Source organism: Parasteatoda tepidariorum, chromosome 4, assembly GCF_982258835.1.
Source record: "Parasteatoda tepidariorum strain Cologne lab strain chromosome 4, Ptep-v5.0, whole genome shotgun sequence".
NCBI lineage: Eukaryota > Metazoa > Arthropoda > Arachnida > Araneae > Theridiidae > Parasteatoda > Parasteatoda tepidariorum.
Genome location: NC_141758.1, coordinates 119,310,553 through 119,338,533, shown reverse-complemented (window position 1 = coordinate 119,338,533; position 27,981 = coordinate 119,310,553). Strand labels below are relative to the sequence as shown.

The window sequence follows — 27,981 nt, the reverse complement described above, 5'->3', positions numbered from 1 at the left end:
GTTGTAATAAAATACAATGAATAAAACTGGGTAAAAGCAATTATATACAATATAAAATACCAATCACGAAGAGAAATGCAAAGACGTTAGGATGATGAGCTTTATTTAACAAATCTCTTATGCATAAAATAGAACTACCAAAAAAGGTAAGACAATGACGGTTAAAACATGGGCAAGAAATTAAAATGTGATAGATGGTGAGTAAAACGTTGCATGTATTGCAAATAAGAGAGGGTTCACCAAACAGCAAGTAAAGATGGGTCAATCGAGTGTGCAGAAGACTTTGTAGGTATGCGGGGAAAAAATTTATCCAAATTGGTCAAAAATTTTAAATTGGTCTTTTGAGTTATCACTTTTTGACGTGCTCAATAATCACAGATTCTATAGAAAATCTTTTTAATTTCTCGATCACTTTTTGTGTGGTTATTGTACGGAATTCAGCTCAGTTTAAAGATACCCAATATTTCTAAAACGATAGTATGATACACGAATTTTAAATTTCAGTAATCATTTCTAAACTAGCTTTTTCTTTAAAATAAAATAAAAATTCATCGTAAATTCAAGTGACGTTTCTATCGTTCTTTCGGCGGTTACAGTTACTTATGTCGTTACAATTTTTAAAATCCCGTAAGGTTTAATACGATATTTTGACTAGTGAATTATTGATCGCATATTTGATAAATCATTTTTTGACGCGATTTACTTCTGTCGATTTCATCGAATATCTCTGGATTATTCGGTAATTATAACAGCGTATTTTCGCAAAGTTTTAAAAATCTTGAAATTTTTAATGTGATAATATTATTAATCCTGAAGTTGAATCACACATTTAAATAATCTTTTTTCACGACACTTTCTTTGTAAGCTTTATCGTTAATATGAAGGATTTTTTCAAATAGTTCTTTCTACGCTTTTCCACGTGATTTTAAATAATAGCTTTTTCACGAGTTTTTTCTGATATTATCGTTAATCTAAATGACTTTTAAGCAGTTATTACCACTTTTCAACGAGATTTAGAAAATGACATTTTTTATTATATGTCAAGTTTTAAATTGTCCACCATAGCATATATACCCATGCTACCAGGTATATATATTAATATACATTAAAAAATTCACAATAGACCAATTGGTTATCTGAAATGTTCCGTTAAAGAGTACATTGAAAACAGAAAAAATAAAAGTTAAACCCTTATATCGTTACATGGTGTACGTCTTTTCATGTTGGCTGCTTAATCAGAGCTCCGATGCATCAAGATGATTGCTGCTATACCGGTGCACCGACTTACGCTTTAAATTAAGCTTAGAGAGCCGCGATGGCTCAGGGGATAGAGCGTTCGCCTTCCAATGAGGCGTATCGGGTTTGGATCACAGTCGATACGAACTCCACATCCGGCTTGCACCGACCACAGTGCTGACGTGAGATATCCTCAGTGGTAGACGGATCATGAGTTAGAGTCCCCTTGCCGTCAGGCTAACCGTGGGAGGTTCTCGTGGTCTTCCTGTTCCTGAATCGCAAATGCGGGTTAGCTCCATCAAAAAGTTCTCAACGAAGGCAAATTTCTCCCAATACTCGATCCAGAAGTTCTCTTGTCTTCTGGATTGGGTTCAAAATTACAAGGCTACGGAGCTAAAAATTAGTAGTCGTAAACCCATGAAATTGAGTCGGCTGTTCAACGACGGTTATAAAATAAAAAATAAAATTGAGCTTAGAAACTATGCATACTCCAGACGTTCTACAAAAACACAATTTTTATCTGGAAAACAAACAAGAGAGCTATTTTCCTACAAAACAGTAGGCTTCCAAAATAAGCATCAGGCTATGTGCAGAATTATTAATTGTTATTGAAAAACAAATTAACTGACTTTTTCAACATCGCTTGCAGTGGAAAAAATAATTCAATAAAGGCACAAATGTCGGACTAACCGGAGAACGTGTCACATGGAGTATAAAATTTAAGGCACTGATACTGTGGCTTTATTTTTCTTGGAGCAAGAGTTTCAAAAAATAGTGTTAAACTAAATAAAGAGAAGGATAAATACCTCATATCTTGACGTGAAGTAGAAACTTTATCTTTGGATTTCCCAATGATGTGAACATCTGAAAATAACAAATCAAACAACGTCAAATATTCATACTTACATACACATGCAACATTTTAGACTTTCAAATTCATGATTTTCCATGACTAATTCGAAGAGTTTTTCATAACTTAATGTTACTATTTTCTCCGACACAACAATAAATTTAAAAAAGCATTATAATAACATTAATCGAAATGGTAGGTATAAGCAAAACTGTTATACTCTGCATCCACATATATATATATAGATTTTAAATTTAAAAAACAGAGTAAAGAAAGAGTTGAAGCAATAAAATAGTTGAAAAAATACATAAGGAATTTTTTTTTTCTTTTTCTCTGCATAATTATATTCTAAGGATACTTTTCTTGTTCATCGGAGAGAAAAGAAAGACTTAATTTTTCTGATCGCATTTCGGAATAAAAAAAAATTCGGCAATCACTGGCTTGCTTCAGTTAGAATTTTGAATTGATAACATAAAAAAATAACTAATGACAAAAATTCTGAAATCACAGAAGTTTAAAAGATAATTCGCTCTAGAAATCTTTTTCCTTTCATTTTCATTTTGAAAGAACACCATAATTTTGAAAAAACATGATGAAAACATTTTATATTTTAATAAAATATGACTGTTAGTGGGGATTTTGTTACAAATTTAGATATTCACAACACCATGAAATTGTAGGGAGTGGGGGTTTTTCGGCGACCAAAAACCATGACTTTCCATGATTTTTAAAAAAATAGATAAAATCATGACATTTCATGACAAATTTTGTTCAATAACGAACCTCATGAGTTTCCATGATTTCTCATACTTTCCAGGTGCACAGATACCCTGCATACACTTACACATAATACATACACTTAAATTCTAGTCAAAAGAAACTTACCAGCTTTCTTATCTTCTATCAAAGGTTGAGTAACCACGGGCACAATTTCGATATCGACAGGCAATTCTGAAGGTTCTATCGTGTACCAACGCAAAGTTTTTTCCTAACCAACAGTAGAAACTGACAAGCCTGAAAAGAAATGCGTTAATGAGCAATGAAAGGGAGGACTTTAGTCATCTTGTTAATGCAATCATTTGGAACATTTAAAGAGCATAGTTGAAAACCTTAGACAGGGTAAAAATTAGCTGCCAGCTCTGCCCTAAAGTTAAAATACGCCCCATTATAGTTTCAGTTACTCTTAAACTAATGGACTTTCCAGCTCATTATGGTTTGTAGTGTAAATGGTACTCTGTTCAAGTTATACAAGAGAGGTCGGGGGTTCGTGTCCCAGCTGAGGAGATAGAATTTTATCAAATATTATTTTGCAAGTGGATAACTATTTAGTATATTTTATTCAATTTATAAGTTATTTTTGAATTTAAATAATTTTTTTCTTAAAACTTAAAATTTGTAAGAACAAAAAAAAAATGAATCGATGTTTAATATTTTAAATTAAAATGTAAGGATTATTTTTTTAACATATACGTAAGGATTATTTTTTTTAACATAAAACATATTTATTGAAAAAACGTTGCAATAAATATGCTTTAATAACTAATTTTTTTTATTTATAATAAATTTAAGTTCTCATTAAACTTAATTATGGAAATATAAACAAAACTATATTATCAGGATTGTTTAAAAAGAAAAAAATAACTATTTATTACTTAACTATAATCCATTGAATTTCAAATAATCAGAATGCATACGAAATAAATTTCGTATTTTTAATAGAATGATTTTCTAGTTATGTAATAAATAGTATTTCTTTTTTTTTAACTAGTCTAACATACTTTTGTTTACATTTTCATAATTAGATTTAATAAAAAATTAAAATTATTTATTATAAAATTGAAAAAAATTCAGTTAGTTTATCAAAAAATTTAAAGTGACAATATTTTTTTAAAAAAAAGTAATCAATATACTTTGATAAAAAAAAAATTAAAACTTAAATACTTAGCTTTTTTTTTGCTTTTGAAAGTTTAAATTTTTTTTAAATAATTTAAATTAAAGAATAATATAAACAGAATGAAATATACCAAATAGTTCTAGAGATGAAAATCAAGTGGCTCATCTGAAATTTGAACTCACAACTTCTCCGGTGGAAAACGGATAACCTAACCATTAAACTACAAATCCATACATTGTTAGTTTAAATGAACTGAAACCTTAATGTGACATATTTAGCCCCCAGGGACTGAACCAACAGTTAGCTTTTACCCTATAGAATGCCTTTGTATTTAAGAATTATTTAATTTTAATAGAAATTCATGTCTAAGTGAAAAAAAAGACAAGCAGCATTTACGGTAATTTAGTAACATCAGCTTGGAACAATATGGCATAAATAGAAATCTGTTCACATTAGAAACCATCTTTACACTAAAAATTTCAATAATATAACCTTTTTTAATAATATAACCCTATATATTCAAGTTTACTTTCTCTAAACTATTGCAAATATAAATTTCAAAACTTTACCCGGGTTGCCACTCAAATCTTCCTTAAAGTGCTCTTTTTAAGCACTCAAAAATATTTAAGCCCTAAACACATTAACAAAATGCAAAATAATTTGCAAAGAATTTACATGATCATGATAAAATAACTAGTTTCTGACAAAGAACTATTTTCTTGATTATATGCTTTTACATAAAACGCAGCGAAAAGCAACATGGTAAAGAAAAAAAAATCTTCGAAAAGGGAAAATTAAGCACTTTTTAAATTGCCTTATGAAAAAGGTAGTTTTAATTGCTTTTAAAAAGCGAAAATCGTAAATAAGCACCTTTAAGCATTTTTTTAAAAACGCTATGCACCATGCATTATACGCAATATATTAAAAGGAAACACAATTACTGTGCTCTTGTGTGAGCTATATTAGGCTAACTATGTTAGTTTTAATTGTTGGAAAGACTAGGTGGAAAAAAAGGAACAGCTGAACATATTTAAATAATGGATAATTAGGAAACTGTACATATTTTCCATTTGGAAACCATCTCTGGCATAGTTGATTGTATACTAAAAAATTAAGTTTTTTTAAAACATCTCTTCATACCTACTTTCACTAAACTATTGTAAATATAAATTTGAAAGCTTCATTTATAAATTTAATGAACGAAAGAGATGTACCATTCAAGATGAATTGGGAGTAAAGTCCTTTTTGCTTCTGATATAAGATATTTAAATAGTAGGTTGCTCTCACTTCATCATCACAATCCAGGAGGCTCCTCTGCAGAAAGAAAGGAAGGAAAGAAGGAAGCTCTTCACAGTGAGCGCCAAACTTAGCCAAGGAATTCACAGCAGCTGCAAAATAAATGTATATACTTTCGAAACAATGATCAATCACATGAATGTAATACATACCTGCCGATATTGAAGAAATAAAATTAGAGATTTTACTAGCAACATTTACTAGGCTACGAGTAAAATTTTGAAAAACGTCCCACAGTTAGCTTGACTGCAAGGAGAACTTAAACTAATAACACTCAACATACTGCAGTACTAACAATAGCACTATCTGTTGAGGAATAAGACAATTATTTTTGCCATCAGCGGATATTTTATTGGGTAAAATTTATTTTAAATAAATTTCTTCAAAAAATACAGAGAAATTTTAGAATATATGGGTTAACAGGTTATAGTCGTAAAATACAGGAGTCTTCGTTAAAAAACGGGACACTGGACAGGTATGGTAATAATAAAATTCGAAAATATCGCTTTGCTTCACAAGAGTTAGGGGCAGTGAGAACAAAAAAATACGATTATTAAATAAGGTTGTTCAAACTTTTTTCAAAAAAGTTTCAAAAAACTTTCAAAAAAGTTTATAAAAGTAATTTTATTTTTAAGTTGTAAATATTATTATACTTTAATGTACATGGAATATCTCAACCTGGCTACCATACTCATAAATGAAACGAATTCTTGAATAGTTCTTTTCTTCTTAAAATTATGTGCCATGTAAATTATTGCTCCATTTTGTTTCGCAATGTTGCCATATTTATACTAAATTTCAATAAAAACTCACACACACACAAAAAAAAACATTTTATGTTTTTAATACACCTAATATTGTATTTTTTTAAGGATCGCATTTATCTATGTTCATATTTAATGACTAAAACTACAAACAAAAAATTGCATTTACGTTAAAAACTTTAAGAAACAAAATGCTCTGGAAAATGAAGAAAGAAAAAATTGCATTATAAAAGAACTAATGTTGTTAACATTTCAATCTTCAATAACATTGTGTAACACTTGTTGTTAGACAATAATGTGATGGTTAGGTATCAAACACTTTATTCCATGATGATCTACACTTATTAATTGGCACTCATTATTTTGGCACTTTTTAATTCGTAAATCCTAAAGACAAATCTCCCTCACACTAGCAAAACAATGTTTGATAGGCTAACCATGGCGCCACAGAAGACAAGCTGTCTATTTTTCCATAATTCAATGAGCGCAGCAGCAGTTTGCCAAACCAATGAGCTGAGACTGTTGAAACTACAAACTGGGTCGGAGAAGAAAACTAGCAGTCACTGCTGGCTCAAAAAATGCCCCTCTGTTTATGTTTTAGTGCAATTTATTATTTCTAAAGTAAAAAGTAATTTGAAACTGTTTTAGTGACATTTAATAGACTAGATTGCTTAAATGGACTAGATTACAGTAAATGAGTCAATATGCTAAATCAATCTTTTATTATTCCTAATTAAACTTATCTTCCAGTTTAATTTCTTGATGTTTATTTCACAGGTAAAAATAATTTTTTACTCAATTATTCTTAGCGATATTAATGTACGTTGTTTGAACAATTAGAGAACAGTTAAATATCATAACTGAAACATATAATTTAATGAATACTGCTCTAAAGTTAATACAGAATAAAAATTTATTAATTTAGAAATCATTGCATAGACTTACAGCTAATTAACTGTGCATATTCCTGCTAAGAAAGTGGTACAGATATATACTCAGTGTTTTGCATTTTTAAAAATGAAACAACTAATTCTTCTAATTATGAAGATGGGCTTCATGATGATTTCTTTGATAATGAAAAAAAAAAACTAAAGTAGTTTCTATCAAACTAAAGAGAAAAAATGAAAGACGTAAAAAAAAAAAATATTGAACAAAAAAAGTTTATCTAGTTTAAGTTAGTATTGATTTTTTAGTTCAAGTTACTCATCATTAATATAAAAGTGAAAATAAAAAAACCTGTACTTGGAAATCATAATAAAATTTATAAATTTCTTAAACTAAAAGAATTACTAGTCTTCTTAACAGTTTTATACTTAAGTTTATGATCAATCAGTTTTATACTTAAAACAGTTTTAACTTAATTTTACGATAGATTAAAAAACTGTTGAAGTGTCCTATACCAACTTTATGTATTCATTAAATTTAACAAACCTTATAATAATTAGGCATAGAATAACTGTTGATCCATTGTATTCTTCGCAAATAAAAATAATATATATTTTACATACTAAATAATGGTAAGTGCAATTACGAAAAATGTCTCGTAGATAAAATGCTTGAGGTATTTTAAATTAATATCTATTATGCAGAATTTATGTTTACATAACTTATCAAAAAAATATTAAACAAATGTAATTTAAGAAATGAGCCTAAAATTTTTTAATTGAATTTTGTTTTTTTACAAATTTATAAAAAATATTTGCATTTAATAGATAATTACATACAATTTAGAGTATTGATGTTAGAAACATTAATATTTGAAGTTATTGAAGTATCAATATATGGATGTTTTAATTTTCAATCTTTCAATATAGGGTACTTTTAAAAAATTGAACTAATTTTGGTGAGTAACTCATGAAAGATGGCTTAATAAAGTTTCATGCCATATATTTTTTTTCTTCATATTCTGCAGATTTGAAATATCCCGCTTAAAATTTACAATTTTAAAATAAAAACTAATTGTTGTAAATTCATTATTAAATTATGTTTATTTTACTTTCTTTTTTTAAAAAAAAACTAACATCAAAAGTCACTAAAATACATTAATATTAAAACAGAAAGGAAAGAAAATAATAATTATAGAAATTTAACGAACAGAAAAGAAGATTAATAAAGCAATAAAAAAAAATATTGCATTTTAACATAGAATTTTTTATTATAAAGTTAGAAATATAAATTTATGAAATTTAGACCAAACTGTACCTATTGATATAGGAAAGTAATTAATAATTTTTTTACCACGTTAATAAAAAATAAAGATTAAGTAAATACTAAGATTTCGTGCAAAACTACAAAAATTAATCACGAAATATAACTATTAAAAACAAAAGAAATTTAATTTTCTTGCAATATATTGAATTTTATTTTTGTTGTACTTATAACGACATAATTTTATTCATTATTTTTAGTTCTTTCCATTTCATCTAGCTTCTTTTTTTAATTTTTTAGATAATACTATATACACTCATTCGCAATAGACTCGGCGGTAACTACATAGGAAAATTGTGCTCAACACGAACAAGTAGTGTTGTTTGTCATATTATGTTGCTATGATGGTCAATAACATAACACATATTAGCAAACAGCCAATTTTTAGTTATAAATTTTTCTAATTAGGGATTTACTGTGTAAATGCATTCTTCAACTTAGTACAGGTTAATAAAAATGTTCTCTTAGTTATCATATGGTTACAACATTACTATACAATCTGTTAAAAAAAAACGAAAAAAAAACATTTAAATAAATTTATTGTAAACGAAAGTTGGAACAATTTGAATTGGACATCTAATTAAATAATTTAAAATTTTTATGTAACAATCTGTTTGTCGTTAAAAAGATAAACCTAATAGCCTAGCATTCTCAGGCTTTCCTCCAGGTTACATTTCTACAAAACAAGTGACAAATAGTACTAATCTTTCAACTTTGATGTTAGAAGCAAACTATATAAGAGTCAGCCATCCTAAGTAGACCAGAAATACCCCTTTTTTTTAATAAAAACGTGATTAATCATTGTTTCAGTTATTATTTGTTAATTAATATGATATTTATTAATTAATATATTATTTACTACACATTTATAAATTACTCAGCCAGTCGCCAACTCTTGTAATTGCTTCTCATTCGCCTCATTGCTTCATACTCCTTAAAGATCGATATTTCCTACAAAAGATCGAATATTTTGTTTTCAAAATATTCAATCATTTTGTTAACATGTTAATCATAACGATTAACTTGATTTGAAATGCAATCATACGAACTTGATGAAAAAACTCGACCTAATGAACAGAAAATGAATGATTCAATAAGAATTAAAAGATAGGTAATTTTATTTGTTGACGAAACTTATAACAATTAAAATTGGAAACTGTTCTTATCACTATATATTAAGTTTTTTTTCCCCAACATATCTTGAAACTTGAAGTTTCTAAGTTTTACTGAATTTGGGCAGCAAAACAAAATGTAATACAAACTTAAGAGTAATAAAAAATTAGCGAAATAAGGTTTCAAAGTCTAAAAAAAGCTAAATAATAAGCTAAGTATTATAACTTTTTTCCTCTTATATTTATATTTCTCTTTATCTTATAATTTTTAAACAACATGTAACGTTAAATTGAACACCCACCCAAAACAGCGTTACGAATTTTTAATATATAAAGATTGCATATTAATTTTGTTTAAATAATTTTCATTTTCCATAACAGATCAAAAATGGGACGAGATTCTAAATAAATTAGTAATCCTATACCCTCATTAATTGTGTAACAAATGTTTCCAAGTTATCTTCATGCTAATTTGAATTTGCATTAAAGCCTAGCTAGTTATTTAATTGTTTTTTAATTAGTTGCATCTGTCCAATATAAATATTTTCCAATTATTGATAAAATTATTTTTTAAACTGAAGTTATAAATTTTAGATCTTTGATTATCATTATTTTTTCTTTTAATACTTTAAGTTATTTTATTTTACTTCTTCATTAATAATATGATTCTGATTTTCAAACAGAAAAATTTTGAAAGCAATTCTACTTCATATTATAGTTAATTGAACTTCAGCATTTTTTAAATTTAAGCAAACAAGTTTATTTATATTTGAAGTTTCATAAAAATTAATTTGTGATACGATTAAATCTGTACAATACTATCTGCAGCTAATGAAACTTGCAGACGTTAAAAATTTAAATTACTAATTGTTTTATTAACATATGTAAAAAATAATAATAATAATAATAATTCTATACCACATTTAGCCTAGACGAAATGTAAAATGTAATTATAATAATTTTAAAAAAGGTTTTGTAAAATCAATTTTCTTGAAATAAATGTTCAAAATCCTCTTAATTACTTTGATTTTAAAGTACTTAAGAAATCAATGGCTAAAGCATGAAATAATTATTGCTGATTGGCATAATTTTAATATTAGATCATAATAGTTCTATTATTAAAATTTTTGTAATTTTAAGAAAAATTTTATTGTTTATAAAAGTTTCAAAAAATCATCACTTTCAAAAAAATAAAAATAAAGCTTTTAATTTAGTATACAGTACACCATTTCAACTATTGTGTTATTATAAATTGTTAAAATAAAATTTTGTACAGAAAAATAATGTATTAAAGTATGCAGAAAAATGAAAAATAAACTATTTTTGAAATCGTAAATGATGTCATTTCTTGTTTTATTAATTTTTTTGTATTTATTTTAATGCACAAAAATTAAATAAATAAAAATTCTGCATATTTTCATACTAAATATCAATGTATTTATTTATTTTTTAACTATAATTAATTTTGACAAGAACATTTTTATGTTATTATTGTAAAATATATTATTGTTATCAGAGCAATATAAACTTCTTGTATTAAGTTTCCACTTGAGAATCACGCAATGTTTATAAATAAAGGAAAAAGAGTTAAAAAATATTGTAAAGATTTATTAAAAGATAGGAAGAAAAAAAAGAAACATCAGAAATAAAAAAGTGTGAATGAATTTGCGTAAAATAATAATGCTAATTATTGCGCTTTTGTTACGTTGAATATGTTATCCAGCACGTGAAACAGAAAATAAATAAATAAGCAGTTTTTTTTAATTGATACTCCTTTACATCACACTTATAGTGTTCCAAAGCAGTTAAAAATCCCTAACATCATCTTCAACACGCTCTTTACCCTCATGTGTTTTCCCTTTTGCTGAAGAACAAAATTATTTTCTTATCTTTGACTACCACACCTGCTCGATCGCACCCTTTTTTCCATTTTGACAGTTTAGGTTAAAAGAAGTTTAGGGCAAATGAAGGTGGAACCGCGCAATTCGTATCGACCTGGGATTCGAACCCGGTTCGCCGCATTAGAAAGCGAACGCTCTATCCCCTGAGCCATCGCAGCACATGTTTGCTTATTTCTTTTATAATGCCTGAGGTAAAACTATTTGAAAAATTGAAATTGCCTTTTTGCAGACGTGATTGGCATTAAAAATTTAATTATTCGTCCATTTGAAATAAATGTTGTTTATAAATTTTATCACACTACATATTATATGAATATTGTTCATAATGCCTCAGAAACCGAAAATATTTACATTAAAATCAATAGCTATCTCGTAGAAAAACGATCGTCAATATTTAAATGTAAATTTCCTTCAGTATTGGCAAAAGTTCAAACAGATTTAATAAAATTTAAGAGCCATTAAATCAATTTAATGCTGTTCAGCAGTTCCCCCCTGGACCAAAAAGCTTATTTATTGAGTTGCTTTTGTTGAACTAAACTTATCAAACTTCCACTTTATTATAACCTGTTATCTGCAGTGGCCCGGTGTTAAGACATTGTTTCCAGTATATCATCGAAGTCAAGCATTATTGGCTGCCGACAGTAAAAGGGATGTTGACCAATTTGATCAAATTACGAAAGAACCGAGGGTGTGTTGTATCAGTCTTCGTTAAGCTGTTCTACCGTCAAGCTACCAAAGAGGGGGAGCCCAACACTCTGCAGAAAGGATCAAAATTGGGATTGCATGCCTTCGGATCATACTCGGGGATGTTCCCCAGACCGGACCCATTATACAGTTCTAGTGCAATATAATTAAAGTACTATTACTATTACTACATAACCTCTTAGCCACTGTGGTGAAAGAATCGGTCCTTATAATGCCTCTTTCTAATCGCAATGTTGCCCAGGGAACGCCAACGTGGAGGCGAGGTTATTTTATTCTGTCTGCAGAAACAGTTCGATCAATATTTGATGATGTACAAAAGGTTAATTTTTTTATTTGAAGGTTGTACGCATCTACCATATTTTAAATTTCATCATAGAATGCAGAGCCACATTTTACAATAATGCATATATAGAGAAAAAAAAGCTAGTTCTCCGTTTTTTTTTAAAAAAAACTTTGATATAAAGCAAAGCACAAGCTGCAGTTGTTGCAAATTGCCGCTTTGCCTTATTATCGCTGCTTATGATCTTAGTTTTTAACAATCGAAATATTTCCCCAAGAGGGCTATCAGACACATTTATAAGTCGCCAGAACATGAACAACAGCCCCCCGAGGAGTAAAAGAATCGTTGATTCCGTACATTCCATGAAAATATATTCTTACAGGGTAGATCTATGAATTCTGCTACATTCAAATAACAATGTAAATTAAAATAACAAAATAAATACAGTAGCATAAATAACTACAGAACACATAATTTTGATAACCAGAATGCCAAATGGAACTTAGATATTTTAATGCAAAACAATATGAAACAAAAGCCAAAATGATGTCAGGGTAAATTTTGCTTAAATACTAAACTTATAATTATAATCTTATCTAGTACTTAAAACTACACATGCACATATGCAAGTTGTTCTTTCAAAGAATTTTGAATTCAAGAGAGGCAAAGGAAGAATTGTATAGACTCCGAACTCCGATGAGATAAACTCCGAAGAGACATAAAGACATGGAAATGACAGAATCGACAATTTTTTCCCATACTCCTCTAAATGTTTTTGAAAAGGTGGAATAGTAAAATAATTGACTTAAATATTAATTTAATATCTATTAATTTAAATATTCGTTCAATCTAAATTTATTTATTTATTTTTCCGAATCTACGTTTGATCTACGAATTAAAGCTCTTACTTCATTTCAATTTAAATACAAATCATGTACATTTTTGTAGAATTTGATTAAAAAACATAAACATTAAATTCATTTACAGATGCTATAAATTCATCATAAAATGGGAGGAAGGTATAAAATGAAAAGATTACGAAATTATTTGTCTTGTAATTTTTGAGAAATGGCATATGCATGTGAAGTAAACATCTAATACATGCCACTTAAATAATTAAAATGGGGAATTATATTTCATTCAGCTTTTATAGATAAAAATACAAAATGTGCCAACAATTATTTTAATTGAAAATAATTTGGTTCTACAGAAGTATATAATACTTTTGGCAAGGTTAGCTACGATATGAACTTTTCGGTTACTAAATAGATTTACCATAAAATGTTCTAGTAATAATTTTAAGTAAAAATAATGTTGTACTACTATGGCACACAATCCTTTTAGCAAGTTTAGCTAAAATATGAACTTTTTGGTTATTAAGTAGGCTTACTGAAAAGTGTACAAGCAACAAAGCCAATAATTTTTATTGAAAATAATGCTGTACTACTGTGGAATAGAAACTTTTTGGCTAGTTTATTGCTAATATTTGGTATCAAAAACGCTTGAAGTCAAGTGCAATAATTTTAATTGAAAATATGTGGTATTACTGTAGTATGCAATAATTTTGGTAAGTTTAACTAAGATGTGAAATATTTGGTTACTGAATCAGCTTGTCGTAAAACGTACTATTTATAATTCTAATTCTAAATTAATGTGGTACTACTATGATATAAAATCCTTTCGGCGAATTTAAATATGATATGAAGTTTGTAATGTGAAATTTTATGTAATGTGAATTTATGTAATGTGAAATTTACAGTTGAAATTCAGGAAGAAAATATTCACAACTTTGGTAAATGAGAATTTCAGTAATCCAGAATGTTTAACAATTTTAAAATAGGTGACTGATTTTACGTTACATAAAAATGCGAAATATATGATCACATTAGGCATTCAAGTGGTAACAAAGCTTAGATTGCTTTTGCCAATTCTTTAGTTTCGAACGCCAAAAACATTTTTTATCCTTTCAAAATTAGATATTTTAATAAAAAGATTTTAAAATACAAAAAATTGAAATTTTTTTTAAAATTATTTTTTGCAAGTTGAGAGAGTTGGCAGCTATGATTGATAATATAGATTTATTTAAAATATACAAAATGTAGTTTATACCTCTCCTAGGTGAGAATCTCCACATTGTCTTTTAGTCTCCGGATTGGCAATGACTACTTTCACTCCTGGAAAAAGTTTACCAGACTCCATCAAATATAAACTAATGTGACTATCATTTCGCAGTGCTCTCTTATCAGCATATACTGCTGTTGGGTCTGGACTAGAGTCTCGCTATAAATTAAAACATTTTTTTATATACATAATTAAAATATCGTAAAAATTTGGTCAATTTCATGTAATCAGCTATGCATCAGCAGTTTCTGGGAAAAAAACTGAATTTAGCATGGTAGCAAAACACTAAAAGTAGTTTTTTAAAATTATGAATGAAACTATAATGAAAATTAAAATTTAAAGAAATTATTGTATTTAATAAAATACAAATTAAATGTTTTTAAACATCTTGAGTTAACTCACTTCAAAATGTAAGATTCTTCTGCTAGTTGATTCAAAATGCCATTGCTTATTAAAATCACTATTAGGATAATTTCTTACTAATAGTCAATAAGAGGGAAAATTGAATTTGGATTAATATTTCTAATTAAAATTTTTCAGTTGTTATGAATGCAGATGAGCATTTTTTTAAAAAAATTCAGTTAGTTAATGTCCCCTCAGTTTATCATTTAGAAAATTCTGTGCATATTGAATTCTAAATTGGATTAAATAATTTAAAAAACTAAATAAAAGAACAATTCAAATATTTAAAACAAATAGCCAACACACCAAGATTTAATTTCACTAAAAGTAGTTAATAAGTACTCGGACCTAGTATTCATTTATGCTTCTAAAAATTCATTAGAAAATTTTCGTTTTTCTTTTTTTATAAAATATTGTTCAAGTGTCATTAAACTTCAGGAACATATTGGATAGAAAAGATACTTCAATCACTTTAGTAAAACTTGTGGATGTCCCTTGTTACATATATAAAATTTTTGCAATCTTAGAATTGTTAAGTTTATTATGAAAATCAGGGAAAAAAAAGCTGAATTCCGTGGGTCTAAGAAAAATTGCATGTCTGATTAATTAAAAATATTACTTACCTGCAAACAAATGGCAATATTTACTGGACATCCAAAGATTGTGCTAACAGCTCTAAGAGATAAGCCTAAACCAGAAAATATTTAGAGAATGAGGCTGTTAATCCAGCTCTAGGCCTCTCCTCAGCTACAACAACACAGGTTCGAACGCATCTCAAGTTTATTCCTCTCTGCAACGAAAAAGACTAACTATAATAATAATTAAAATGAGTAGCTTAAAAAAAGATACAAATTTTATTTGCTTTACAATATATAAATATATAAAACATATTAGAACAAAAACAAATATTAAACTTCTAGTGTTTTATTTGCAAACACAAAAAATAATAATTTTATCCCGTTCTGTGAAAAATAATTAAATTATGTTAAAAAAAATTTCTTTACTCCTACCAAAAATAGTCATAGACTCATATACTTACAAATAGTTACTTATTACATATTTACAACAAAATTACTTAAATTGTATAATTTAAGTTCAGCTTTCTAGCCTACTACCCAAAAAATAGGAATGCTAATCAGTAGAGACATTTGTCTATAGCGATCTATATTCATAAAATTTTTTGCAGGATAAAAAATATATGAAATTAAGGATTTAATTAAGATTTTTACAGTTTCTCAAATGGATAAATTTTAAAATATAATCAAAACCAAATAAATTAATAAATGCAATAGAAAAACTCTCTTGGCAAGTAATTAAACTGACAAACAAACAGGCTCAACATTTTAAAGTTATGGAAAAATGTATTGCTGAGTTCAAAAGTCAACCCAAATATGAGACAGTCAACAAAAAGTCACTAAAATATAAAAACACAGAAATTTATAACACTTTTTATCTTATAATAAAATTTTTTAAATGCTTAGAAAACAAATATTTTTAAATTATTAAACACTATCAAAGGATAAAAAAATGTGTGGAAAAGTTTTAATAAATGAAAAGAATCCAAAAGTGAATGAGAATGTCTGAAAAAGTTAAGAAATCATAGCATTATTTATAGGATTAAAACAGTCTTGAACTAGTACCCATTTCTTAATAGACTAATATGTTTTCTAATTGTAAAAACTTATAAACTGAAAATATTCAAACTTGAAGAAGTTAATCAAGCAAAAGAAAGGACATAAGAAACAGGTGCAGTAGCGGAACAGCCCATGAAATATTAAAATGTAGAAATCATAAGAAAATTGATTTTCTAATGTTTGGAAAGAATAGAATATTATAAAGAAAGTCATGAAATTAAAAATTAGAATTCATCAAAATTTTCCTTCTAGAATTCCATAGATAGCTTTCACCCCACCAACGGCAACCTTTTTATTATTCTTTTATTTAATTAATCAGTTAAAGCTTGTAGCCCAGCCACTTTTTCCCCCTTTTTTGTAACTTGTTTATAAGTTTCACTTGCATCTCTGTGTTTCTCTCTTTCAGTTTGATTGTACACTCTAAGGAAGTTTCATAATTATAAAATTAGAAATATGGTATGTCTTTTCATGAAGCATTATTTGTGCTTTAGAGCACATTATTTAGATAAAGACATATATAGTACAAAATTAAACATTTTATCACCGAAACAAACTTTGTTTGGTCTTATTAAGTTGTGAAACATATTATACTAAAAAAAATTTTGCTTAACAGAGCAAAATGTATAAATAGCTTTTAAAAAATCATCATGTATTTTCAAAGAAAGAGAATAAAACAAATAACTGTGGAATTTTTAAATTTAGTTTTATCTGGATCAACCTGTCAGTACAGTTTGCCGAAGAATAGAATCTCGCCAGAAATAGATCAAACATTGCTATGATATAAATTTTAAATCTAAAACCTAAGCATTATAAACTATATCAGCCTGTAAAGAACAATAAATGTTTCAAAATATTCTTTGGTACAAGGCAATGGTTCTGAGTATAGGAGGGTGCATGGAGTTAAAAATTTGTCTATAAAAAATTAAAAAAGTGTACAAGGCAAAATGATACGAAATGAATTTTTTAAAACAAGCTTAGTTTCTATCCTAATGGTCACTGTAACAAAAAAAATTCCCTTAAAAATAGAATCAAAGGATAAAGAATACATTATGATCGGAATGTGTTTGAAAACCCTCTAAATGGGTAAACACACACACAAATGGCTGAGAAATTTTGTAAGTGAAAATATAGGCTATTGCATTACCTTCAATTGGCTGATAGATGATCCTAAGCCTCTTGTGTAAAGTTCCATAATGCCATAGGAACAGAATGTATCACGAACTCTAAAATAAAAAAAAACAAATTAGAAATTATTAAAAAAATAACAAAATTTTACTTATTTTTATTATTTAGAATGAATTATAACCTTTGTATTGCCTAATTGTTGACAACCAAAGGGTAGGATTAATTTCAACTTCAGATGGTGGGATTAAAATGGTATGGTGACCTGAATAAACACTAAAGTAAAAAAATATATGTCTTAATGCGAAAGAAATTAGCAATACATGCAGTGATGGCTTCTTACAATAGAAATATTTAAATTTTCATTAAATATTTTCATTTTATTTAAATATAAATATCAACAATTTCTAAAATGCATTTAAAAATTACTTCAACCTTAAAATTTGCATATCAAATATAGAAGAAATATAAGAGAAAGTTAAATTCATCAATAAATGATTCTTTTTTAATTTAGAGTAATTTTTTTTTCTCTCGTAGCATATCAAAAATGTTTTAGCATACTTTTTCTTAAAGAGTTCAGTTCTATCAATAAATACGCATCAATTCCATTTTTATTAAAAACAAAATATCAGTATTTAGCTTTTATAAAGCTTACTTACAATTTCTGTAGAAGCACAAAACAGTCCAGTTGTAATTACTAAATTTGTTGTTATTTCTTTTGAGCATAAAAAAACTTTGGTTGGGCAAACACACTCCAACACCAAAGTTCAAGTATCAACAAAACAAAAAGTGCCATTTTTGTAATAGTGCCGGCAAAAAATTATATGAATGAAAATCTTGGCAAGGTCATGACAACTATAAATGCAAGTTTTTTACACCACTGTAGCAAGAACAGAATAATAAAGACAAAATTTCTTTAGTTTTTGATATTCGGAACTTGATTATTTTGAGTCAACAATAAAAAAAAGGATGCCTTTAAGTACAAAGCTTCATGAAAAAGTATTGAAAACTTTAAAATAATAATTAAAACTCTTTTCTTATAACACATTTAATTTAAGAAGTACTTCTGGCAAAAATTTTTAAAAATAATCTGAGACACAAATTATAATAATTTTGTTAAAATAATTTTAGTCAATTTGGAGAAAATGTTGTATTAATTTTTTTAAAAAATATTTCCTTTATGTCAACGCATGTGTAAACAGTTTATTTATATATTTATTTTGCTATTACTGTTGATCTGATCTTTGAATTTTAGAGATTAAACAAAAAATTTCAACAAAAATAATAAAACCAAAATGTTTTTGTGTATGTATATGAAGAGAAAAGAATGCAACCATTCATAAGATAGTAAAAGAATTTCTTTCGCATTTATCAAGCCTAAAGGTTGAAAAGTTATTAAAATCTTTGTATCATAAGAATAAATTGTTAACAATTTCCCACTAAATGAATTTTCCATCGCTATGGAGATCACAGCTATGGCGACTATATGCAATTCTTATGCTATGAAAATTTTAATTTCTAAGAATCGCAATATATTTTTAGCAGAAAATACAAAAATAGATGATAATTTTAAAATGTTTATTATGCATTGCATCCTTTAATATATTTAATAATATGACAATAACAAAATGTTGATCATCTGCATAATAACACAGTAGAAAAAAAGCACTAAATATAAGAGTAATATAATAGTGATAGAAATAGACTTTCTAAAACATTATTAGTGTGAAAGTCAAAGAAAATTATTTAACTTATGGAGAGGCTTTAAGGAAGCAACACTTGTAAAGAGGCTCAAAAATGATAATCAAAAGCCTTACATTGAAAATATTAGACTGAAACAACTTAATTTTCCGAATAATTACTACATAAATTAAAGTAAGAGAATTAACTCTCAAAAAAACTTTTTTATTTTTACCAGAATTTTTTTTTTTTTTTTTTTTTTTTTTTGCAAAATGAAAATATCAGGAGCTGGTTTTTAAAAATAATTGCTTTTGCAGGTTTTGTTATTTAATTCTCAGAAACTTCAATAGAAATGTATAATACTTCATGCTGTTATATGTTTCAAGTAGAAGACTTTATAAATAAAGTTAACAAGACAAGGATAAAATGAAAACCTCATTCATTCATTGACTAAATTAAAAACATAATTTAAAATTTTATTTTATAATCTTCTCTTAATTGAACGGATTTTATTCACTATTCTGATGTCAGATATATTTTTTTAATTGCCTCGACTTACAAAATTCAATATAAATCCTCCTTTTGCTGATATAACACATGTAAAAAAATCGGAAATTATTTAAACTATTTAAGAGGAAAAAAAACTTTACTAATTTAATTGATGTGAGTAAAGTTAAGAAGTTACCTATTCAAACACCATAAGGTAAAACCTAAACCACAGTAAGGATCAAGGTAAAGAGCTATATGTCTTGATGAATATAATTCACCGGCAAGTTTCATACTTGTACAGAAAAAGGTTGATGCTGCATGGGACATCTGAAATTCTTTTTAAGTCAAAATACATAGACTGAATAAAGTTATAAATATCTAATCCCAATTCATTTAAAACAATATTTTAAGAATACAAATAAAACAGTAAAATATTTTTATACCTTAATATCAGATAAGCATTCCAGTTGTGCTAACATTTAAATCCAAATAAGCTATCATTTCAGGAGTTGGGGCTCTGCTTATGCCAGTTAATTTCTTTTTTGGAATGTAATCAGTAAGGCCATGACTTTATAACAACAACAGTGACAGCTTCCTATGGGCAAAAAAAATTTAAAAGCTAATTTAAAATTAAAAATTTTCATTACTTTACAATAATAATTTCCAAAAAGTTAAAAAAAAGTACAATAAGCCATGTTAAATATATTAATTACACAGAGCATATAAATCATAATTAATAGAGAAAAAAAACACTGAAAGAACTTGTAAAACACTCCTCCTTATCTATAGTAAATATTTTAGTATATGGTAAATATTTCTAAGATTTTTAATAGACATTTTTAAAAAGTGTTTTTTTAGCCATAATCCTACATAACACAATACATCTAACAGATATTCCTGCAAAATCAACCCTGCATTCATTTTTGAGATGAATTTTATACAAATCAAGTATTGCTCAGCAGCATAAGTAAAAATATCTTGATTCTTTTTTAATGTTTGTTTGTCCTTAAATGAGTTTTATTTCCATTGTAAAGATATAACATTTCAAATTTATTCTTACCTCTATCAGTTATTAATCATTTTTAAAAATCAGAAATTGGTATTAAATGAAAAATAATTAACTTTAAAAGTACTACAACAATAGGTAGTGGCAGGTGGCACATCAAAGATTGTTTATGGTAAAAAAGTAGTACATATTTCAGGCACATAGATTTGGCCCAACCATGATCAAATTCATATTTAAAGCAAAAGATTAAACTGATCTTCAGTTCGATTGTGTTTTTATAACATAAAATGTGTGAGGGTAACATAAAAATATGCTACCCACATGCAGGATCTTGGTGTTTACCTTAAAAAACCATGAATAGATGCATACTATAAACTAATACAGGGTGCGTAGACAGATTTTTCAACATAAATAAGCACTTTTTAAGCACTCAAAAAATATTTTTAAGCACTTTCACAAGCAAAAATCCTAATTAGGATCTGTACAGTAATAAAAATTGTTTTTTCGATCATTAAAATTTATAAACATAAATACAATAAATTCTAGTTTCTGATAAATATTACAGCGAAAATCATGCATCTTTTGTAATTTAGAACAACAATCGACTCGGCAAAGAAAAATATCTCTTTAAAGATAGAAAACTAAGCACTATTTACAAAAAACAAAAAAAAAACCTTTAAGGGCTTATAAAATACATAAATCAAAAATAAGCACCTTTAAGCAGTTTTTAAAAACTGCTACACTACGCACCCTGTAATATACAATGAAGAAACTGATAAAGCATTTAGACTGAATCCAATAGACTTTTTACGTTCAGCGTTTTATGCACAAAACATTTTTCAGAAAGAAATTCAGTTTAATCATCTTAAAAAAAAACACTAAAAAAGTGAAAAAATTTTTAAGAGTAAAAAAGCTAACCACTAATGCTTACCAAATACACCATTAGGAAGAAAAGTAAAAAAATCGTTGCAGAAAAGGCAGACTTGCCTGCATAATTACTAAACATCTGCACAAGATGTTACAATTTTGAAGTAAGACCATCCTGTTTTTATTTGACTAGTGAACAAAAATTATATTTTGATAAATATGACAAAATAATCCTAATTGAAAGAAGCAAACCTTCAAGAGTAAACTGGTTGTAAAATCTATTTTTCTATTGATATTTCTAGGATATTTTTACTTACATTTGGCAAACAATTGGGCAAAACTAAAGCAAGACAGCAAATTCCAACTTGATGAATACTATCAATAGCTTGCAGTACTCATCCATTGAAAACTCTAAAAAGTATAATAGAAACAGTTCATTAGAATTATCATCACAAAGCAAATTACACAATTATATTTTTTTAACAAAAAAATTGAGTGAAAAAACATTAACAATACTGTTACATTTGCTTTTATCCCAATAACCCTTTGACTATAAGCAGAACAAATGACATAAAATATTTTGTAAAAAAGCAAGGCAGAATTCAACACTTTTAATTGGTCCTTTTAGCCCAATAATGTCTTGGAAACAAACATAAAAGTAAAATTTAAAAAATAAATATCTAAGATTAAATATTTTTAAGATCAAATTGTTTTTTGAATTCAAATTGTCAAAATTGAAATAGAATACAATATAGTGAACACCCTGCAGCAGTTTTCCCAAAACATAAATTTTTTTTAAATTTAGTACTGCCATAGTTTTGAGAGGATTACCTGTGGTTTATAAGATTTTAAGCATTACATTTATGAACATTTCTCTTAAAATACAGTATATTAAGCAGTATTTTGAGACACAGCATATCAATGATCATTAGGCTTCTCAGTTCTCAAGCAATTTTTATATACTTTGGTAAAATTAAAGAGAAGAGGAGACTCCTAATCACCAAAAATCGATTTTTTCCTCAACAACCAATGAAAATTAAAGATGCAGGGGAGATAAAACCTTGTTTCCAAGATTCAGGGCTTTCAAGAAGATTAGTTGAGTAATTTTTTTTCATTAATAATTGGAATTTCCTTTCATTTATTTCTTTTCTGATTAATAAAGAATAAATGAGAAGCTGGAAATTCATAATCATTTCAATTTAAAATTAAGAGAAACAAGTCGCGTTCATTAATGTAATATTTATAATAATAGTAATATTTTGAAAACCCATTCTTTACCCACAGCACTAAATATGATAATACGGCCTATCTGATAATTATTTAGTTTAAAGAAACTAAATAATTTTCAAATGGGCCGTCTTTAACATCTAATTTTGCTGGTGCTGTGCATATGTTAGTATGACATCTCCATAAAATTATGGCACTTGGGGTTTTCATAATCATATATTACAACTTAAAAACATCCATACTAAATTTACTATGAAAGTATTCATGAATTCTGATTCAAGATTCATAATTATCAAAAAATACTATCTTTAAGTTTTGTTCTGTTTTAATGAGACAATATGTTTACCATATTTGAAAAACTAATTTTTAACTTTTAAGATCTGTAGCTGGCAACCTGAAAAGACTAAAAAGAATTTGAAAATAAATTTTTTTACCTGAATTTTTTTTTTAATTGTTATAATTGTACTTGACGTATGCCATTTGGGTAAACTATTTTTAAGTTTGACCTTGCAACTTAGATTTGTATAATCAGCAAACTTAAAAGCATACCAGAAATTAAAAAAAAGGTATACTTTGAAGAAAAGTTTTTTTTCACTTTAGAATGGCTGGCTTGGATTGGAAGGAAATTCAAAAATTAAAAACTTGACAATTAGGGGAAAACAAAATTACAATGTGCTAGAAACTTTTACTAGTTGCAAAATAAAAAGTTACCCATACAAACTTTTCCTCTAAAATTTGTGTACATTGACATTTTGGAAATTTCCCTAGTGATTCTTGGTGTGAAAATCCTTATAAACTGGTGAGTTTACTTGTTTCTAAAATGTGACTGACAAAGACTCAGCTTATAATGAATTTACTGATATGGTAATTGTAATAAATCAGTTAATTATCAACTTTCAAACTGAGAGATAGAAAGATACATCTAATTGTCAATTTACTGATATAAAAATCATGACAAATTAGTTAACTTACCTGTTTATTAAACAATGACTTATAACTTAATAGTAATTTTAAATCTGATAGAACAGTAATATTTTAATGTAAATACCAATTATATTAAATTTGTAAATTTTTTAAATATTTGTTAAATTGCAAGCTAAGAAATGAAAAATATATCAATCAAAGAAAAAGCTAGTGAATAAGGTGAGAATTACAAAATTAAGAATTTATAGAACAAGAGAAGAAATATTTACAAGTATACTTAAATTACTTACCTCTTCTTCAGCCTAATCTGGTCTTTGTTTTGCAATTACGCATATCCGTTCATCCCGTAACACTCTGACAGAAAACACAGTGATTCTACAATGTAAATTTATAAATTTAAGAAAAACATGTTAGTAAAATATATCTTTAGTACCGCACACAAATACAAGACCACCCTATAAACAGAAGTAAGAATTACAGAAAAATCATAATGGACTACTGAAAATAGAGTTTAGTTTTAAAGGACATCTATTTTATAATTTCATAACAAATAATAATGTTATTTCTTATATTAATTTTTAAAAAATGGAAATTACTATACAAGGAGTTTGTTGAATAGTATTTTAATTACAAATAAACTCTAATTTTACACAGTATATATAGTATATGAAAATTGAAAAGAAAAATAAGCAACATCAGTTATTATAGATTTTCAAATAATCATTTTGCTTTAAAATACTCCAAATTAGAAAATTATAATCTTTCTGTAATAATACTTTTTTAAAAACGAAAACTTTCAAAATATTAGCCTTGACCGATTCTTTATGACAAAAGAACATGAATTCCAAGAAAAAGTTTTTTTATTGTGCAAAATAGCTAACTAAAATAAATTGATAAATAAAATGCTATATACAGGGTATCTGCTACATTTTGGATTTTCAAATTCATGACTTTTCATGATTTTCTATGACTAATTCCAAGAGTTTTTCATGAATTAACAAAGTTACTATTTTCACGGACAAAAACAGAACAATAAATTAAAAAAAGCATTATAATAACATTAATTAAAATTATAGGTATAACCAAAACTTCTATACTCTGCATCTTTAAAGTTATAGATTTTAAATTTAAAAAACAGAGTAAAGAAAGAGTTGAAACAATAAAATAGCTGAAAAAATACAAAAGCAAATAATTTTTTTTCTGTAGAATTATATTCTAAAGAAACTTTTCTTGCTCATCTGAAAGGAAAGAAATACTCCTGATTTTTCTGTTCTCATTTCGGAATAAAAAAAAATTCGCCAATGACTGGTTTGCTTCAACTAGAATTTTAAACTGATAAAATTTCTAAAAAAAATAAATAATAAAAATTCTTAAATCACCGAAGAGTTTAAAAAATAATTCCCTCTAGAAATGATGTTTTTTCTTTCATTTTTTTGAAAGAACACCATAATTTTTAAAGAACATGATAAAATAATTTTATATTCTAATAACATATGCCTGAGTGGTGATTTTGTTAGGAATTCAGATATTTGGAACAGGATGAAATAAGGGGGGGGGGGATCCATTTAAAAAATTATATTTTTTGGAAGTGGTGCAAGTGGCAAAACATGGTTTTGAAGCTAGAGAAAAGCAATTTTGGAGCAGCAAAATAAAGATTTGGAGCATATTTAATAAAAAAATGAAAACATGAATTTAATAACAGGAGTTTTTTGTTCATTAACAACATAGCTTATTTTTTACTCTTTTTTGAAGGTCCTTGCATAAACAAATTAAGTTTCTTTTTGGTATCTTCCAATGCTGTTAAATATTCTGCTATCCTCGACTTAGCCTCAGATAAGAGGAATAGAATTATTAGGACATAGCATTTTTTTCTGAAGAAGATAAAGATGTCATCGGATTTGTGATATCTAGTCCAACATCTATTAAATTTGAATTGTGTCCAAATTTCTGTATTTTCTACATCCAAAGATTTTAAGTCCTTTCCTGTCAAACTAAGAAAAGCAGAACTCTTTAAAAACCGCCCTAACTATCTTAAACTAGAGACACCATTTCATCATACAACAAGTGAATCAATGGTGTCTCAGTTTGGAAAAGACCTAACAATGTATCTAATACAGCTGAAATATTTCTTAAAAATGAGCTTTAGGCAAAAGCAATTTAAATAAATTCAATATTGAGTGGCTCTTACTATTTTTTAAATTAATAATTACTTTATTTAATTCTGTAAAAGATAATTTAAAACTCTAATTAATTTAACTATTAAAGGTTATTGAGTATATTTTTCTTAAAATTTAAATAAATGTTATTTATAGTAGTATATTCAACAAAACATTAACAAGATTAATATTGATCATACCGAATTTATATAAATATGTAAAGAATTAAGCAAACTTTAATAAATTTATTTTGCAAATGTTAATTAGTGAATGGACCCTAAATTTTTTTAATTAAAATTGATTACCTAAGTACAGTATTTCATTCATGAAATAATTAAAAAAATTAAATAATTTTTAAATGCAAATACAATGAGTATATTGAAGCCAAAAAAATTTTGTCAGAAGTAAATTATTATATTATCCCTACACTCTTTAACAAATCTGTGATAATTAAAAAATTTTATATCAATAGTTTTAAATCAAATCATTAAGAGATGAATTATAGTATTTTTAAATGACAAATCTGAAAAACATAAGATTTTTTTGCTGCTTTAAAAATTCTGAAAGCCCCTCTCTTCATACTTATTTGAAATCTTGCCTCTTAATATTATTAAGTGTTTTCCTTGTTGGGGTGATACAATGAAGTGTATGCTCAGATTTTAAAAACATTCTTGTTTTATTTTTAGGAGCAAGCAGATAAAAATATATTTTGTGAATTGATAAAAGGCTATTTTATTTAATATATTTTCTTAAGTATTTTTTCATAACTATACAATAAGACAATTGATAGTTAATCCACTTCTCCAATTAACCTAAACAAGGATAATATTTACTTTTCAAAGTTGTTATTCTAAGTCTATATTCTAAGTCTAAGATTAAAAAAACATTTTTGTTGGACATCTTTTTGAAAACCTGGAAAATATATATTTTATTAATGGATAGCATATGCTTATTTTAAGATAACAATTATTAAAAAATAATCACCAAAACAATTATATGATACTTTGAAATTTAATGAGCGTAACTAACATGATCAATGAGAAGTTTTCATGTTCTGTGCAGCTTAATAACTTTGAATGCATAAACAAACGGGCAAATTCAATTATAGTTTGAAAAATTGGATTATAGTTTCAAAAATTAGAAATATTAATTTACAGGTGAGACATTCCTTCGTAATTACGAAAAAAAAATTTTTACAACAGAAAAGTCTCTACTCAGAAAAAAAAATTGTGACGCCCTTAAAGTATTCTTTTTCAGCATTGCTTCTAAGTAAATAAATTACTTCTTACATCAGATTTTTGATTTGCCTATAATATTTAAATAGGTATACTTTATTTTTATTTTCTGAATTTAATTTCTAAATGCAAACTTGACATTTTTTTCTTCTAATTTTATTTTACCATTTCATTTTTACATTTTATCCCTCAAACATTAGTGACTATTAGAAGGGAAGATTTTGCGTTTAAGGGTCACAAATAACCACCTGAAGATAATCAAATAAATTTTAGTTTCTAATTAATTTAGTTTCTATACTTCATAATTAAATGATGTTTTTTTACGTGGGGCCTATATAGATGAGGAGATTACTGCCTTTTCACTCATTTCGTCTACGTAATAAAATAGAAAACGATGTTAACAAATTTCAACACAAAAATAATTCTTTTAAAAAATTAAATTTTTATAATTATTAAAAATTTATCATCACTGGCGCTAAGTATAAGTGCCTTCATTTGCCCCACACTTATGATACCTCTGGTTGGGTAATGCAATGCAACTAATGAGTTTATCTTTATCTTCTATTTAAAAGCAAATTATCTATTTAATTAAAAGAAATTATTTATAATTTTAATAACTCACATGCCTTAAATGTTTTAAGATAGATATAATATTAGAGCCATATTATATGGTAAAATAATATTTATCATCAAACTTTCTCACAGAAATTGTGAGTCCCTCAGGAGAAGCTGCACAAGGACATACAGCATCAGGACGCAGGCCGAAGCTGTGAAACACACTGATAAATTGATCGTATGATGATGAAGGACCCTAAAAATTAGTGTAAATTTACAAATAATGTCACACACGGAAAAATTGAAGAAAATTAAAG

General features: G+C 26.7%; 1 long non-coding RNA gene and 1 pseudogene across 2 annotated transcripts in view; both read right to left on the bottom strand.

Moving 5' to 3' along the window:
• LOC147812647 (beta-ureidopropionase-like) overlaps positions 1-3,093 on the bottom strand; it is a 117,791-nt pseudogene extending 114,698 nt beyond the window's left edge. The window contains exons 1-2 of the transcript XR_015433340.1: positions 2,972-3,093; positions 2,043-2,100 (exon numbers count right to left, since the gene is read on the bottom strand). The product of XR_015433340.1 is annotated as a beta-ureidopropionase-like (transcript). The remainder of the gene's footprint in view (positions 1-2,042; positions 2,101-2,971) is intronic.
• A 2,106-nt stretch (positions 3,094-5,199) lies between these two features.
• LOC147812646 (uncharacterized) lies at positions 5,200-27,920 on the bottom strand. Its single transcript, XR_015433341.1, has 8 exons — positions 27,813-27,920; positions 24,009-24,093; positions 21,885-21,978; positions 20,138-20,289; positions 17,548-17,626; positions 15,393-15,559; positions 14,356-14,526; positions 5,200-5,368 (listed from the first exon to the last, which is right to left on the bottom strand). It is a non-coding gene; the product is annotated as an uncharacterized LOC147812646 (long non-coding RNA).
• Between the last annotated feature and the right edge of the window lie 61 nt (positions 27,921-27,981).